Raw genomic sequence first — 17,417 nt, 5'->3', positions numbered from 1 at the left:
ATCACGGCACACATGGGTTGTCTAAGTGCAATCCGAGCTCCGTTCTCCGTGGCCCGTGATTGCACTTAGAGATTCACTCACCTGCGCCCGCTCCCGCTGTCCATGGTGCTGATCGCTCCCGCAACGCAGCATCCGGCCGGCGGTGACCCCTGCAGGAGCTGCTTCCGGGTCGGCTGTGTCGCGCATAATGAATATGCGCGACAGTAATCAGCCGGCTTAGAAGCAGCAGGGAGGACGGGCTGCAGAGGACATCGCTGGACGCCGGGTGAGTTAAAATGTTTTTTATTTTAAAAGTACGTTTTTTTCTGGCACGTGTTTCATGGACCACACCACTGCGTGGTCCGTGGAACATCAGTGATGCCAGAAAAAATGGACATGTCTCCGTGCAGCAATCACGCACACGCGGGTACGCTGCACGGAGACACGTGCAGTGACAAATCACTGACGTGTGAGCAAACCCATTCATTATAATGGGTCTGCGTATGTCCGTGATTCTGGTACGTTTAAAAAAAAGCACAAACGTACCAGAATCACTGACGTGTGAAAGGGGCCTTAATCTGCTGACCCTCACTGAAACCTGGATTTAGGATTCTGACACTGCTTCCCCTGTTGCCATTTCTCATAGTGGCTTACACTTTTCCCATTCACCGAGACCCGAGAATAGACATGGTGGTGGAGTCGGCTTACTCCTGTCAACACAATGTACCTTCCGGGTCATCCCCCAGCTCTATCACTGGCATTCCCTTCTTTTGAGGTCCACACAATCAGGCTCTACCATCCCCTCTTCCTAAAAGTAAACCTATACATGTTTGGTGTCTACGAACTCGCACTGACCTGAGGCATCACACACACACATCAGTTTTACCATATAGTGAACACAGTGAATAAAATATCTCAAAAACCATAGTGCTATTGCACTTTTTTTGCATTTGGAATTTTTTTGCCGTTTTCCAGTACACTATATGGTAAAACTGATGGTTTCATTTAAAAGTACAGCTCGTTCCGTAAAAAATGAGCCCTCACGTGACCATATTGACTGAAAAATAAAAAAGTTACGTCTCTCAGAAAAAGAATGGCGAAAAAAAAAAAACGGAAAGCGAAAAATCGGCCGGTCGTGAAGGGGTTAATAGAAGAGGGGGTCTGAGGTAAGACCTCCAGATGGGGGGTGCAGGGGGGCGCAGGTGGAGAGGGAGGAAACATGGCCACGCCCACTAACAAAGCCGGTCACACCCACTGCCCAGGCAGCTCCTAGCCACTGGGATGTAGACGCAACCCTTGTCAGATGCTCCTCGGCTGGATGGAGGCAGCGCGCGCTGCATGACGTCATTATAACACACATGGCCGCGCACTGTGCACTCACTGCGAGCGGCCGTGTCTCCTGTACCATGCGGCCGTATGTGTTATAATGATATTATGCAGCAGGTGGCCGGCCCTCTACAATAGCAGCCCCTGCCCGGCGCTGAGCGATGACATCACCACGCTGGGACTCTGTGTCCTGCGTGAGCGCTATTATCAGCAGCAGTGCAGGGAGATCATGTCTCCTCCGCACTGCTGCAGAGGTTAACTATATCGGCGCGCGCTGTGCACGCTGATATAGTTAATGGTATCGCAGCTCCAGGTGGGCCCCCTCTGAGCACTGGGCCCGGGGCGGCCGCACCCTCTGTCCCCCCGCTAGCTACGCTACTGGTCTGGGGGGATTAATACAGAGTTGGAGATTTACTAACTGGGGGTTGTATTCACTTTAGACAGATGAGGTGGCTTATACTGGTGACTGCAGCTCCAGAGAGGGAGGTCATGACACAAGTCACACACACACGGCTTCACTCTGCATACATAATACACAGCACGCCACTCCATACACATCACACTCACGGCTCCGCTCTGCATACATAATACACATGGCTCCGCTCTGCACAAATAATACACACGGCTCCGCTCCATACACATCACACACACGGCTCCGCTCTGCACAAATAATACACACGGCTCCGCTCCATACACATCACACACACGGCTCCGCTCTGCATACATAATACACATGGCTCCGCTCCATACACATCACATACACGGCTCTGCTCTGCATACATAATACACAAGACGCTGCTCCATACACATCACACACACTGCTCCGCACTGCACACATAATACACAGGACGCCGCTCCATACACATCACACACACTGCTCCGCTCTGCATACATAATACACAGGACGCTGCTCCATACACATCACACACACTGATCCGCTCTGTACACATAATACACATGGCTCCGCTCCATACACATTGCTCCGCTCTGTACACATAATGCACATGGCTCCGCTCCATACACATCACACACACTGCTCCGCTCTGCATACATAATACACATGGCTCCGCTCCATACACATCACACACATTGCTCCGCTCTGTACACATAATGCACATGGCTCCGCTCCATACACATCACACACACTGCTCCGCTCTGCATACATAATACACACGGCTCTGCTCCATACACATCACACACACGGCTCCGCTCTGCATACATAATACACATGGCTCCGCTCCATACACATCACACACACTGCTCCGCTCTGCATACATAATACACACGGCTCTGCTCCATACACATCACACACACGGCTCCGCTCTGCATACATAATACACACGGCTCTGCTCCATACACATCACACACACGGCTCCGCTCTGCATACATAATACACAGGACGCCGCTCCATACACATCACACACACGGCTCCGCTCTGCATACATAATACACAGCGTGCGAGGTACTAAAGCAAAGTGCGGGGATTGAAGATAAGTGCGGCATAGTTTAAACACAATTTCATAGTTTGACACAAGAACATAGTTTGAATTTATCCTTATAGGTTTTCCATTGTTTTTTTTTCTTTTTTTTCTTGTTTTTCTACTTTAACGTTTATTCCCATTTAATAGGTGCTACCAGGTGTGTATCTTGTCAGATGAATGCATGCCTTGAGCAGCCGTTCGAGGGTGAATATGTCTGCACTCGATGCAAGCATGTTGCGTATTTGGAAGACAAGGTAACTGATCTAAATAAGCAGCTTGCAACACTCAGGGGCATTGCAAACCTGGAGAGGAGTTTAGAGCTCACTGAGCTTTCTCTGGCTGGGGCCAGTGCTATGAAGGAGGGTGGAAGTGGGGAACATCAGGACCCAGAGGTAGGTAGCTGGGTCATAGTTAGAAGAAGAGGTAGGGGGAAAAGTGTCAGGGAGCCTAGTCCTGACCTGGCACAACCTAGTAAATATGCCTGTTTGGCTGATATTAGGAATGAAGGGCCAGGACTAGGGTCACTACAGCAGGACGTTGCTCCTAGCAACTAGAAAAACAACTGCTGTAGGAAGGAAAGAAATAGGAGTGCAGCAAAGCCCAGACAGATGTTGGTGGTAGGGGACTCTATAATTAGGCGGACAGACAGGGTCATCTGTCGCCGAGACCGTGAATGCCGAACAGTGTGTTTTCTGCCGGGTGCTCGGGTTCGGCATATTGCGGATCGGATAGACAGATTGCTGGGTGGGGCTGGGGAAAACCCAGCAGTTATGGTGCACATTGGTACTAATGACAAAGTTAGGGAACTAGGAGAGAAGCTGAAGTCCAGGACCTCCAAGGTGGTGTTTTCAGAAATACTACCGGTGGTGCCACAAGCGTCACTAGAAAGACAGCAGGAGCTTAGGGAGATAAATACGTGGCTTAGAAATTGGTGCAGGAAGGAAGGGTTCAGGTTCATGGAGAACTGGGCCGACTTCTCAGTCGGCTACAGGCTCTACGGTAGGGACGGGTGCACCTCAATGGGGAAGATGCAGCTGTGCTGGGGGAGAAAATGGTCAGACGGATGGAGGAGCTTTTAAACTAGCATCTGGGGGGAGGGAGGGAAGTGGAGCAAAAAAGGGGATAGAGCAGATAGAGACAGGGAGACGGTAGGGGTCAATGAAGGATTAGAGGGGGATGGGACATCCGGATGATATTGGGGGGAACTGCAACAATGTAGAGTCAGTATGGGTAAATGTACATGGGGAGGGGAATAATGGAAAAATGCTAATTGGAGTTTGCTATAAGCCTCCTAACATACCTGAACAAATAGAGGGTGAAATGCTGGAACAAATTGAAAAGGCAGCTAATAATAATAATCGGGTTCTTATTATGGGGGATTTCAACTATCCAGACATTCAGTGGGACATAGAATCTTCTGGTTGTGCTAAAAGCTGTAAATTCTTATCTACTATTCAAGACAATTGCCTCTCTCAGATGGTAGATGAACCAACAAGGGGAGATAATTAGCTAGATCTGGTCCTGTCAAATAGACCGGAGACAATTTCAGATCTACAGATCCGGGAGCACTTGGGCACCAGCGATCATAATATAGTAAGCTTCAACGTAATATTCAATAGAACATTTCAAAGGGGAAATGCTAAAACCTGGAATTTTAGGAAAGCTGATTTCAACAAATTAAAGGAAGAGCTTAAGGCTATGTGCGCACTTACCGGATTTTTCGCGGATTTTGCCGCGGATTTGCTGCATGTTTCGCTGCAGAAAATGTTCATAACATCTCTGCAGTGAATCACCAGCAAATCCTATGGAGAAAAAAAATCCTGTGCGCACTGGGCGGAATTTGACAGCTGCGTGTTTTGCTGCGGGAATCCCGCAGCAAAAACAAGTGCATGTCACTTCTTTTCCGCACGTCGCTGCGGGATTTCTCTCCATTGACTCAATGTTAATCAAGAAATCCCGCAGGGAATAACGCAGGAAGCAAATTCTGTGCGGTTCACTGCGTTTTCCTGCGTTATTCCCTGCGGTATTTTGCGGTTTACCTCCGGTAATGTGCATCACTTGCTTGCGGTTTTGCAGGGAAGTGATGTCATTACAGGAAGAGGAAGCCGTGCACAGTAAACACACACACAGATCACAGACACAGACATCACAGACACATAGATCACATAGACACAGAACACATAGAACACACATAGAAAGAAAACGGAAATATAGGAAAAAAAGAACGTGGGCTCCGCTGCATATTTACCTTCCAGCCGAGGTAAGCACACAGCGGCGGCCCGGTATTCTCAGGCTGGGGAGGGAGAGGGGCAGGGGTAATGTCCCCCGCCTCACTCCCCCTCCGGCAGCCGAGAATATCAGCCGCAGCTGCCCCGGCACTGTCGCATGCAATATGCGACAATACCGGCGTGTCCTCGGCTCTTCTTGCCACCGTGTAGCAGTGGTGGCAAGGTAATACAAGGGGTTAATGATGGTGGGGGACCACCGCCATTAACCCCAGGCTTGATCATGGCAGCGTGTATGTGACAGCTGACATGATCAACCCGTAAGTAAAGTGAAGAAAACACAGACACCGAAAAATCCTTTATTTTAAATAAAACAAACAAGCCTCGTTCACCATTTTATTAACCCCTCCCGCACCAAAGCTCCGGCGTAATCCAGGTCCGACGTCCAGCGCTGCTTCCATCCAGCCGCGACTGTCACAGAGACAGGCTGAATGAAAGCAGCAGAGGTAATTATCGGTCATTTCCCACGGCCGGTAATGTGAACTCACTGCCGACCGTGGGAAATGCAGCGATCTGTCATCTATCTCTCTATCTATCTATCCCTCTATCTATCTATCTATCTATCCCTCTGTCTGTCTATCTATCTATCCCTCTATCTATTCTTCTGTCTATCTACTCTCAGAATTAAATGACTTTTTTTTTTTTTTTTTTTCTTCAATGTGCTTTATTGCATTGAAAGCAATAAAGCACATCCCAACCCGCACGCGGCAAAACCGCGGCAATACCGCGAATAATACCGCGGTAAAACCGCAGCAAACCGCGGCAAACCGCATGCGGTTTTCGGGTGCGGTTTCCCGCGGTTTTTTACCGCGGGTGCGGTAATCTTTGAGGGCATGCGGAATTTTCTCAAGAAAATTCCACTTCCCAGTGCGCACAGAGCCTAAATGTGTAGATTGGGACAAAGTCATGGTAACTGGGGATACCGAACATAAATGGGGTAAGTTTAAGGATATACTGCTAGAGTCCTGTAAAAAACTTATAGCCTCTGGTAATAAAATGTCCCGGAATAAAAAGAAACCACTATGGATAAATAAGACTGTACAAAGTATAATAAAACAAAAACAAAGGGCGTTTAAAATCTTGAAGGCTGAGAATACAGAAATAGCATTGCAGGAGTATAAAGATATCAATAGGAAATGTAAAAAAGAAATCAAACAAGCAAAACTAGCTACTGAAACAAAAATCGCCAATGACATTAAAATAAATCCCAAAATCTTTAATAAATACATTAATGCCAAAAGGAAAACAAAGAATAGTATTGGCCCCTTAAAATATAATTACGGACTTCCGGGTCCTGCGCTGGCATGGAAGGCAGCTTGTGAAGAGAGCTCCTGCTTCTTTATCAAGACCCCTGCAGTCCTAGCACACAAACCAGCTGATAAGAGGAGATAAGATAGTGTGCATGCCCCTCAGAATAATGGAGAGGTATGTGCACAAGAACGGGACTGCAGGACAGGAATGTTCCCCAGCCCAGAGGAAGGCTATGTGCCCACGCTGCGGATTTACCGCGGATTTTGCCGCGGATTTGCCGCGGATTTGCTGAGGATTTCCCGAAAATCTGCAGCAGCGGCACTTCCAAGCCATTTCAATGGCATTTTGGAAATGCTGTGTCCATGCTGCGGATTTTTCCGCTGCGGATTTGCCGCGGATTTTGATCCGGAAAAATCTGCAGCATGTCAATTGTTTGGTGCAGATTTGGTGCAGATTTTTGGTTTTGAATGGGGAAAAAAAAAAAAAATCCGAAAGTCGCGGATTTTCAGGAAGAAAAATCCGCAGGTACATTCTACCGTGGACACATAGCCGAATAGCCGTGCTAATGCTAAAATGGCTCCGGAGGTGACCAAGCCCAGGAAAAGCAATAAACCTGGTAATCAGCTTACCCAGCAGGAGGGAGGGGGTGCATAGGAGATAAGCACTGCAGGTCTCAGCATTTCTTACAAGTCCCTAGCAGATGAGGTGGTAAAGATGTTAACCCCCAAGCTTCAGGAAATGCTGGAGCAGACAGTGTCTGATGCCCTGAAGCAAATGCAGGAAGCCATCTCACAGCAATCAGAAAGACTGGCTACAGTGGAGAATAGACTCAGCACTGCAGAGGATGAGCTGGGAGAGGTGCAGGCTGAGCTGCAAAAAGTCACCAGGCTGAACCAGCAACTTGCAGATAAAATTGATGATCTCGAGAATCGCTCAAGACGAAACAACTTAAGAATCATTGGGCTCCCAGAAACTATCACCCCTCACCAACTAATGGTGATATGCATGGAGGACATACCTCACGCTCTGAGGATTGCTGATACACCTGAAAGGGCACACAGAGTGGGACCCCCAGCCCAGCACACAAGTGCAAACACACCTCCAAGACCCAGGCCAGTGATTGTCAGATATTTGAACCTTGTGGATAAAACTAACATCTTACAAGCATTTCGGAAGAAGACATCCCCCACGGTGGTAAGAGGACATAAGATTCTGATATTCAGTGACTATTCAGCGGAGGTCACAAAGAAAAGAAGAGCCTTCAGCGATGTCTGCACAGAGCTTTTCAGAAAGAAGATAAAATTTGCTTTGCAATTCCCGGCCATCCTTAAAATCTTTGCCCCAGGAGGGAGGTACAGCGACATTCACGGCCCCTGATCAGGCAAGATGTTATGTGGACAAGACTTTTGCAAAAGCGTCACCCCTGGCAAAGAGTGGGGATGCTACTCCCCAGAGGGGGTGAGGACATAAAATAGCCCATACAGGGGCAAAATTGCTAATGTTCAATGTGGAGTGTTGATGCTGTTTGTAAAGGAGCAATGGGGGAGGGGGATTTGTAAGGGGGTCTGGAGTTCATGATGTGGGCCTGAAAGCGTTAACTCTACCATAACCCAGACACCCCCAGTCCCTCTCCATACCCCCGCTTCTCCCTTTTTTTTTTTTCTTCTTCTTTCTTCCTCTTTCCTTCTTTCCCTGTCTTGCCCAACCCCTTTATTATCCCATCACCCAAACACCCCCCCCTCCCACACATAACTGCCTCCCTCTACCCCCATACCCACACTCCCCTCCCACTCCCTCCAACTACACTACCCCAGCAACAAACTACTTTCCACCACCCTTTGCCACCCACAAACAAACCCTCTCCTGCCCCCCCCCCCGACTACACACTTTCTCCCACCCACAAACTACCTCCCACCCAATCCGTCCCAATCATCTTCCCCATCCCATTCACACCTCCCCCATTCACAACCCTTCTCCTTCCCATAACCATCCTGTGGACCCCTCCTCCATTCTTCCCTCCTTTCTTCCTCTTGTTTCTTTTTTCTTTTCTTTTCCTTCATCTCTCCCGGGAATGAGCCTCTCTATACTGGGTCGAGGTTCAACCTACTTTCGGCCCTTGGGGCTTGGTGATACTTGTATATATTTCTGAAGCTATGTTTAGCATGCCTTTAAGTGAAGTGTGGAAGCTCAAGAAAGCGAAAATATTTTGAGGAGCGAAAGAGGGATCAGTAGGAGTCCCTACATACATGCGGGGAAAAAGTGAAGTCCGCAACTGTGTTTTCCTACAAAGGATATAGGATAGCGGTGTTATTTTGTTGGTTTAATTGACTTTTTTTTTTTTTTTTTGCACCACCAGAGAGAGACGCGGTGGACAGGTTTTAAGAAGGTTTTAGTTAAGATAGGATAAGAAGTAAGATTTCAAGTAATATATAAGGATGCGAATTGTGTCATGGAACGTTAAAGGCCTGCAGTCGCCACACAAAAGACGAATGATATTGAGGCACTTAAAGAAGCTTAAAGTAGACATTGCCCTACTTCAGGAGACCCATTTGAAAAATCAGGATTTCACCAGAATGTGCAAAATGTGGGTGGGAGAAGTGATGGGATCCTCAGCCCAAAATAATAAAGCAGGTGTGTTAATACTACTCCGTAAGCAGGCAAATTGTAAGGTAATAACACAGGAAAATGATGGAGATGGGAGAATACAAAAAGTTTTGCTTGATACCCCATGTGGACGACTCAAAATATATAATGTGTATGCACTAAATGAGAGTAATAAGATTTTGTTCCAGGAGTTGGAGAGGCAGGTTTTGGAGGACCCTGAGAGGAACATAATAATAGGAGGGGATCTTAATACGGTAATGAACATCAAAGAAGATAGGTTGGGCACAGGACACAAACGCATGGTAGCCAGGACACATGACAGGGTGCTGAATCTATTCACAGAACATACTAGCGTAATAGATGCTTGGCGAAACTCACACCCGGCAGACCGAGAGTACACTCATTTCTCCCACGTCCATAGCACATGGTCCAGAATAGATTATTTTCTACTAACACAGGGTCTACGCAACAAAATGAGGAGGATCGACATACAACATTTGGTGATATCAGATCACGCCCCATTACTCCTAGACCTAGAAGAAACCTACCCCAAGGGAACAGACATACTGCGGAGATTCCCTTCACACTTAGCCCAGGACGAGAACTTCCAAAACCTGGTGAAAATGTGGTGGCAGGAATATACATGGGATAATAAGGAGCATGAGGAAAACTCCCATTTATACTGGGACTCAGCTAAGGCAGTACAAAGGGGAAGAATAATGGGATATGTGAAAGCGAAACAAAACAACTAAAGCATACACTGAAGCCAGCAGAAGGACCAGAGAAGCATACACAAACTACATTAATAATCCATCTATTGGTAATAGGAACAAGTGGATAAAAGAGATAGCAGAATTTGACTTGTGGGTGGACAGGTCAGAGAGGATGAGGGGCCAGAGAATTGCATCACATTATTTTAGATTCGGGAACAAGGCAGGTTCGCTTCTGGCACGAATGGCAAAGGGAATAACTCCTTTAACATCTATAACTCATTTGAGGGACTCATCTGGGGCTAGCCACAATGACCCGAAGAAAGTCAATGACATATTTGGAGAATTCTACAAAAAATTGTATGAACAAGGGCCAGCAAATGACACAGAAGGAGGCAAGTTCCTAAACAATCTATCATTACCCACAATTACGGAATCGGACAGGGAAATGTTAAATGCCCCAATAAACGAGGAGGAAGTGAGAACAGTTGTGAAAAACCTTAAAAATAACAAGGCCCCAGGCCCCGATGGAATGACGGGGGAATTTTATAAAATACTACAGGAAGATGTTATGCCCACTTTAGTAAAAGTTTTCAACTACACTCTCCAAAATAAAATTCTACTACAGTCTGGCCATATGGCGTATATAAAGGTAATACACAAACAAGGAAAAGACCCCTCGGACCCTTCATCATACAGGCCCATATCGCTGATAAATCAAGACATTAAAATAATCTCTAAAATCTTGGCAGACCGGCTAGCATTGATCCTCCCATCAATAGTAGGACCACATCAAGTGGGGTTCGTTAGAAATAGGTCAGCAGTATTCAACATTCGCACAGTGTTGGCGGTACTAGATGGAACAAAAAGACCGGGCCTGATAAAGGGGAACCTTGCGTTATTGGCCTTAGACGCGGAAAAGGCCTTTGACAATGTAAGTTGGCATTGGTTAGGGCTAGTATTAGATAAATTTGGCATAATGGGTACTTTTCGGAAGTATATGGAGGCACTTTACGTTACGCCTGAAGCTAGAATTTCCACAATGGGCTTTCTGTCAAAATCTTTTCAGCTACCGAAGGGGACTAGGCAGGGGTGCCCCCTCTTCCTCTTCTGTTTGACCTGGCCCTTGAACCACTAGCGGAATACTTAATAAAATCAGAAGACTTCTCAGGAATCAAGGTGGGGAATAGTGAGATAAAACTAACCTGCTTTGCAGACGATATGCTTTTATTTATGTGAAAAAAAATAAAATATATATATATATATATATGTACCACATAATAGCCTTATACTAAAGCTCCAGAAGCAAGGACTAGGGGAAACTATATGTAACTGGGTAAGGAATTGGCTAAAAGATAGGAAACAAAGAGTAGTCATAAATGGTACATTCTCTAAATGGGCTAAAGTCAGCAGTGGGGTGCCACAGGGATCTGTGCTAGGACCAGTGGCGTAGCTAGGGTTTCAGCTCAGGGGGGGCAAAACATCTGAGTGGGCCCCTTACCAGGTAACCATGATAACTATGGTGGCGCAGACTAATCGTGGGTATAGTGGACCTCGGCAGATGACACTGATGTTACCGCTATATGGTGACTATATAGTGGTAGATATCGGTGCTGCAGCACATACAAGAGGTCACAGTGCAGTTATAGATGGTGACTTACAGATGACGTTCTTTCGGATGGAGTTGTTCACCTTTTCCGTCTTTTCCATCTGGCCCAGACCGACATGACAACTTCTTCCAGCCACAACTCAACTACAGAAATTACAACAAAGACATATTTGACTCCTCACACTTCCGGCACCGAACCCCATCTAATCCCAACCTGCACAAACTCCTCATCCTACCGTCACCCCAATACTGAGCCACTGCTGCCGTGTGTGTCCCTATTACTGCACCTGCTGTGTGCACAAAAACCATGCTCCTCTTACTGCCACACATAATAATGCCACCACTGTGCCCCCACATAATAATGCCACCACTGTGCCCCCCACATATTAATGCCACCACTGTGCCCCCCACATAGTAATGCCACCACTGTGCCCTCACATAATAATGCCACCACTGTGCCCCCAAATAATAATGCCACCACCGTGCCTCCACATAATGCCACCACTGTGCCTCCACATAATAATGCCACCACTGTGCCCCCCACATATTAATTCCACCACTGTGCCCCCCACATAATAATGCCACCGCTGTGCCCCCACATAATAATGCCACCACTGTGCCTCCACATAATAATGCCACCACTGTGCCTCCACATAGTAATGCCACCACTGTGCCTCCACATAGTAATGCCACCACTGTGCCCCCCACATATTAATTCCACCACTGTCCCCCCCACATATTAATGCCATCACTGTGCTCTTTACATGGTAAAATGCCTCATTTGTGCCCTCTAAATGGTAACATTTCCCCCTAGAAAATATTAATGACCTGTGTAAGTGCCCTAGAAAGGTGCCAACATATTGTTCCTAGAAAGTAATAGAGCCCCCAGTGTGCCTTTCACGGTCACAATACCCTGACTGTCCCTATAACAATAATGGTTCCTAAGTGTCCACTTAACATTTAATAATGTCCCTCCCATGTACAGCTCCCCTATACACAGTATGAAGCCCTTATACCTCCCCTATACACAGTATGATGTTCCCATGGCTCCCCTATACACAGTAAGATGCCTCTACCCCTTCCCTATACATAATATACCTCTACACCTCCCCTATACACAGTATGATGGGCCTACAGCTCCTTACAGACACCCGCGTACAGCCGTATACACATACACACACCTGCGTACAGCCGTATACACATGGACACACCTGCGTACAGCCGTATACACATGGACACCCCTGCGTACAGCCGTATACACATACAGATACCTGCGTACAGCCATATACACAGATACCTGCGTACAGCCGTACACACATAGACACCCCTGCGTACAGCCGTATACACATACAGACACCCCTGCGTACAGCCGTATACACATACACACCTGCGTACAGCCGTATACACATATAGACACCTGCGTACAGCCGTATACACATACAGATATCTGCGTACAGCCGTATACACATACAGACACCTGCGTACAGCCGTATACACATACAGACATCTGCGTACAGCCATATACACATATAGACACCTGCGTACAGCCGTATACACATACAGACACCTGCGTACAGCCATATACACATATAGACACCTGCGTACAGCCGTATACACATACAGACATCTGCGTACAGCCGTATACACATACAGACACCTGCGTACAGCCGTATACACATACAGACATCTGCGTACAGCTGTACACACATAGACACCCCTGCGTACAGCCGTATACACATACACACCCCTGCGTACAGCCGTATACACAGACACCTGCGTACAGCCGTCTACACATACACACCCCTGCGTACAGCCGTATACACAGACACCTGCGTACAGCCGTCTACACATACACACCCCTGCGTACAGCCGTATACACATACAGACATCTGCGTCCAGCCGTATACACATACAGACATCTGCGTACAGCCGTATACACATACAGACATCTGCGTACAGCCGTATACACATACAGTCATCTGCGTACAGCCGTATACACATACAGACACCTGCGTACAGCCGTATACACATACAGACACCTGCGTACAGCCGTATACACATACAGATATCTGCGTACAGCCATATACACATACAGACACCTGCGTACAGCCGTATACACATACAGACATCTGCGTACAGCTGTACACACATAGACACACCTGCGTACAGCCGTATACACATACACACCCCTGCGTACAGCCGTATACACATACACACCCCTGCGTACAGCCGTATACACAGACACCTGCGTACAGCCGTCTACACATACACACCCCTGCGTACAGCCGTATACACATACAGACATCTGCGTACAGCCGTATACACATACAGACATCTGCGTACAGCCGTATACACATACAGACATCTGCGTACAGCCGTATACACATACAGTAATCTGCGTACAGCCGTATACACATACAGACACCTGCGTACAGCCGTATACACATACAGACACCTGCGTACAGCCGTATACACATACAGATATCTGCGTACAGCCGTATACACATACAGACACCTGCGTACAGCCGTATACACATACAGACATCTGCGTACAGCTGTACACACATACAGACACCTGCGTACAGCTGTACACACATACACACACCTGCATACAGCCATATACACATACAGACACCTGCGTACAGCCGTACACACATACACACACCTGCGTACAGCCATATACACACACATATATACAGACACCTGCGTACAGCCATACACACATACAGACACCTGCGTACAGCCATATACACACACATATATACAGACACCTGCGTACAGCCATATACACACACATATATACAGACACATACACAGATATAGTCACATAGAAGTGTATACAGATTTGAAAACATTCACATACAAATAATCATACACAAAAGACAGACACAATCCTATACACAGACACATACTGGAGGTGCTTTTTACTTTTGATGATTGGGGGACACTTCTCTCTCGTGCAGCCACAGACTTGTTTCATGCCATGGTAAATCCCTCTAAACTAAAGGACCTGTGGTGACGTCACGCCCATGTGATCAGAAGGGGCGGGACCTCAGCAACGCAGGTGATGACAGAAAGAAACTCCAGGTGTCCTGGAGTTCTTTATGATAGAAGCGGGGACCGAGGTAAGACCTCCAGATGGAGGGTGCAGGGGGGCGCAGGGGGAGAGGGGGGGCTGAAGCCTACATGATTATAGTGGACGGGAGGAAACATAGCCATGCCCACTAACAAAGCCAGTCACGCCCACTACCCTGTCAGCTTCTAATCACTGGGATGCAGCCACAACACTGGATGGAGGCAGCACGCGCTGCATGACGTCATTATAACGCACGTGGCCGCGCACTGTGCATGCCAGCGGCCGGGTCTCCTGTACTATGTGGCGGTCAGCACTGTCTGCGCCTGTCAGTGTGGCCGGCCACATCTTAGTACAAGAGACACGGCCGCGCGCAATTCACTCTGCGCGGCCATGTGTGTTATAATGACATTATGCAGCAGGCGGCCCGCGGCCGGCCCTCAACAAATAGCTGGGAGAGCAGCCTGGGGGGCAATTGCCTCCCCCCCCGCCCGGCGCTGAGCGATGACGTCACCACGCCGGGACTTTGTGTCCTGCGTGTGCGCTGTCATCACTGATAACAGGGAGATCATGTCTCCTCCGCACTGCCGCATAGGTTACTATATCGGCGCGCTGTGCACGCCGATATAGTTAATGGTATTGCAGCTCCGGGTGGGCCCCCTCTGAGCACAGGGCCCGGGGCGGCGGCACCCTCTGCCCCCCCGCTAGCTACGCTACTGGCTAGGACCGATTCTTTTTAATCTCTTTATTAATGACCTTGTGGATGGGATTGATAGTAAAGTGTCAGTCTTTGCTGATGACATAAAACTATGTAGGATATTAAAAACTGACCTGGATAGTACAATATTACAAAAAGATCTGGATAAGATGTCACAATGGGCAGATACTTGGCAAATGAGATTTAATGTTGATAAATGTAAAGTAATGCACCTAGGACGGAGTAATCCTATAGCTGCGTATACATTAAATGGAAGTAAGCTCGGGACTACAGAACAGGAGAAGGACTTGGGTATTCTCATTACAAATAAGCTGAGCAGCAGCACTCAATGTCAAGCAGCAGCTGCTAAAGCAAACAAGATTTTAGGGTGTATAAAAAGAGAGATTAGATCCCGCAATCCCAATGTATTGTTACTCCTCTATAAATCACTTGTAAGGCCACATCTGGAATCTGGGATTGAGTTTTGGGCTCCACATTTTAAAAAGGACATTCAGAAGTTATAGTCAGTTCAATGGCGGCAACTAGACTACTACAAGGAATGGAAGGCCTCCCATATGATGAGAGGTTGAAAAAGTTAGATATGTTTAGCTTAGAAAAAAGACGTCTCAGAGGAGATCTCATTTATATGTATAAATACATGTGTGGTTAATATAAAGGACTGGCACATGACTTATTTCTTCCAAAGGCAATACTAAGGACCAGGGGCACGCACTGAGAGTGGAAGAAAAGCGATTCCGACAGCTAAATAGGAAAGGGTTCTTTACAGTTAGAGCAGTCAGACTGTGGAATGCCCTACCACAAGAGGTAGTAATGGCAGATTCTATTACAGCTTTCAAAAAAGGGCTGGATGATTTCCTCAGTACACACAACATTGTTGGTTATAAATGACTTAGTGACCAAATGTAGAACTGGTGGAGGAAGGTTGAACTAGATGGACCTAGGTCTTTTTTCAACCTTAGTAACTATGTAACAGGACGCTGCTCCATATACATCACACACACGGGTCCGCTCTGCATACATAATACACACGGGTCCGCTCTGCATACATAATACACACGGGTCCGCTCTGCATACATAATACACACGGCTCCGCTCTGCATACACATCACACTCAGCACCTCCCCTCCGGTTCTACTATTTATATTTGTTTTCACTTTTGTACTTTACAGCACTTTATTATAATAAATATTTAATATATTTCTAAATCTTGCTTGTGTCGGTACTCATTTTATGTAGGAAATTTAAAGACTCTATCTGCTGCTAATTTCTATTTAAAGTAAAAGTAGCACAACAGGGACCTTTTAAACAACTGACTCTGATTTTGCTCCTGCTTAGGTGGGTGGCAGTTCCTCCTTTGCCAGCCCAGGGAATCAGGCAGCCCCGAGGCATCAAATAGAATGAAGCAGGGGTTTCCAAACTTTTTTATTTTTTTATCTTTTGCCAATTAAATTTCATGACCCATGTGGGGGGAAATATCATAGTTTGGATTTAATTCCGCAACCTACTGTGCTTTGGTCTGTTTTCCTCTTCACTTAACCATGGTAAGGTTTTGTCGTTGTCCTGATTCTGAACAGTGTGTACATTGCCTTTCTGCCAACAAGTATTTCCAATGCTGTAATTTACTCTGTCCTATCACCGGCAGGTGTACCTATTTAAAGGTTCACTGGGCTTCTGACGTGGTGCACAAGCAACCGGGATAACCGGAGCCTTGATAGGCTTAAGTAAAAGTCCATTCAAACATTTTGGGGAGATTCACAAGGAGTGGCCTGCTGCTGGAGTCAGTGCTTTAAGAGCCACCACACACAGATGTATCCAGAACATGGGCTACAACTGTCGTATTCCTTGTGTCAAGTCACTGATGACCAATAGACAACACCAGAAGCGTCTTACCTGGGCTAAAGAGAAAAAGAACTGGACTGTTGCTCAGTGGTCCAAGGTTTTGTTTTTAGATTAAAGTAAATTTTGCATTTAATTTGTAAATCAAGGTCCCAGAGTCTAAAGGAAGAGTGGAGAGACACAATCCAAGCTGCTTGACGTGTAGTGTGAAGTTTCCACAATCTGATGGTTTTGGAAGCCATGTCATCTGCTGGTGTAGGTCCACTGTGCTTTATCAAGACCAAAGTCAACGCAGCCATCTACCAGGAAATTTTACAGCACTTCATGCTTCCTTCCAGAACCATCTTTCTACAATAGGTCTGGCGACCAGTGATTCACGGAAAAGAAAGACCATCACACCGATAGCTTTTTTCCTGGCCTAGCATCAAGGAAAGTGTGATGGCATACTGACCATTGGTCTACAGAAACGTGGGCAATGGAAGGGGTGGTTCATGCCAAAAATGGTTGCTACAGACAGAATCCAAGTGGATTTTCCATCTCAGTAG

The 17,417-nt window shown here is 46.9% G+C and overlaps 1 protein-coding gene across 1 annotated transcript in view; it reads left to right on the top strand.

Annotated features, from left to right (window-relative positions):
• Positions 1 to 17,417, top strand: part of LOC142312279 (uncharacterized) — a 172,771-nt gene that overhangs the window by 132,787 nt on the left and 22,567 nt on the right. The gene's annotated exons all lie outside the window — the stretch shown is intronic.

This window comes from Anomaloglossus baeobatrachus, chromosome 5 (assembly GCF_048569485.1).
Source record: "Anomaloglossus baeobatrachus isolate aAnoBae1 chromosome 5, aAnoBae1.hap1, whole genome shotgun sequence".
NCBI lineage: Eukaryota > Metazoa > Chordata > Amphibia > Anura > Aromobatidae > Anomaloglossus > Anomaloglossus baeobatrachus.
Note: the sequence above shows the minus strand (reverse complement) of the source record. Positions and strands in the feature narration are given on the sequence as shown.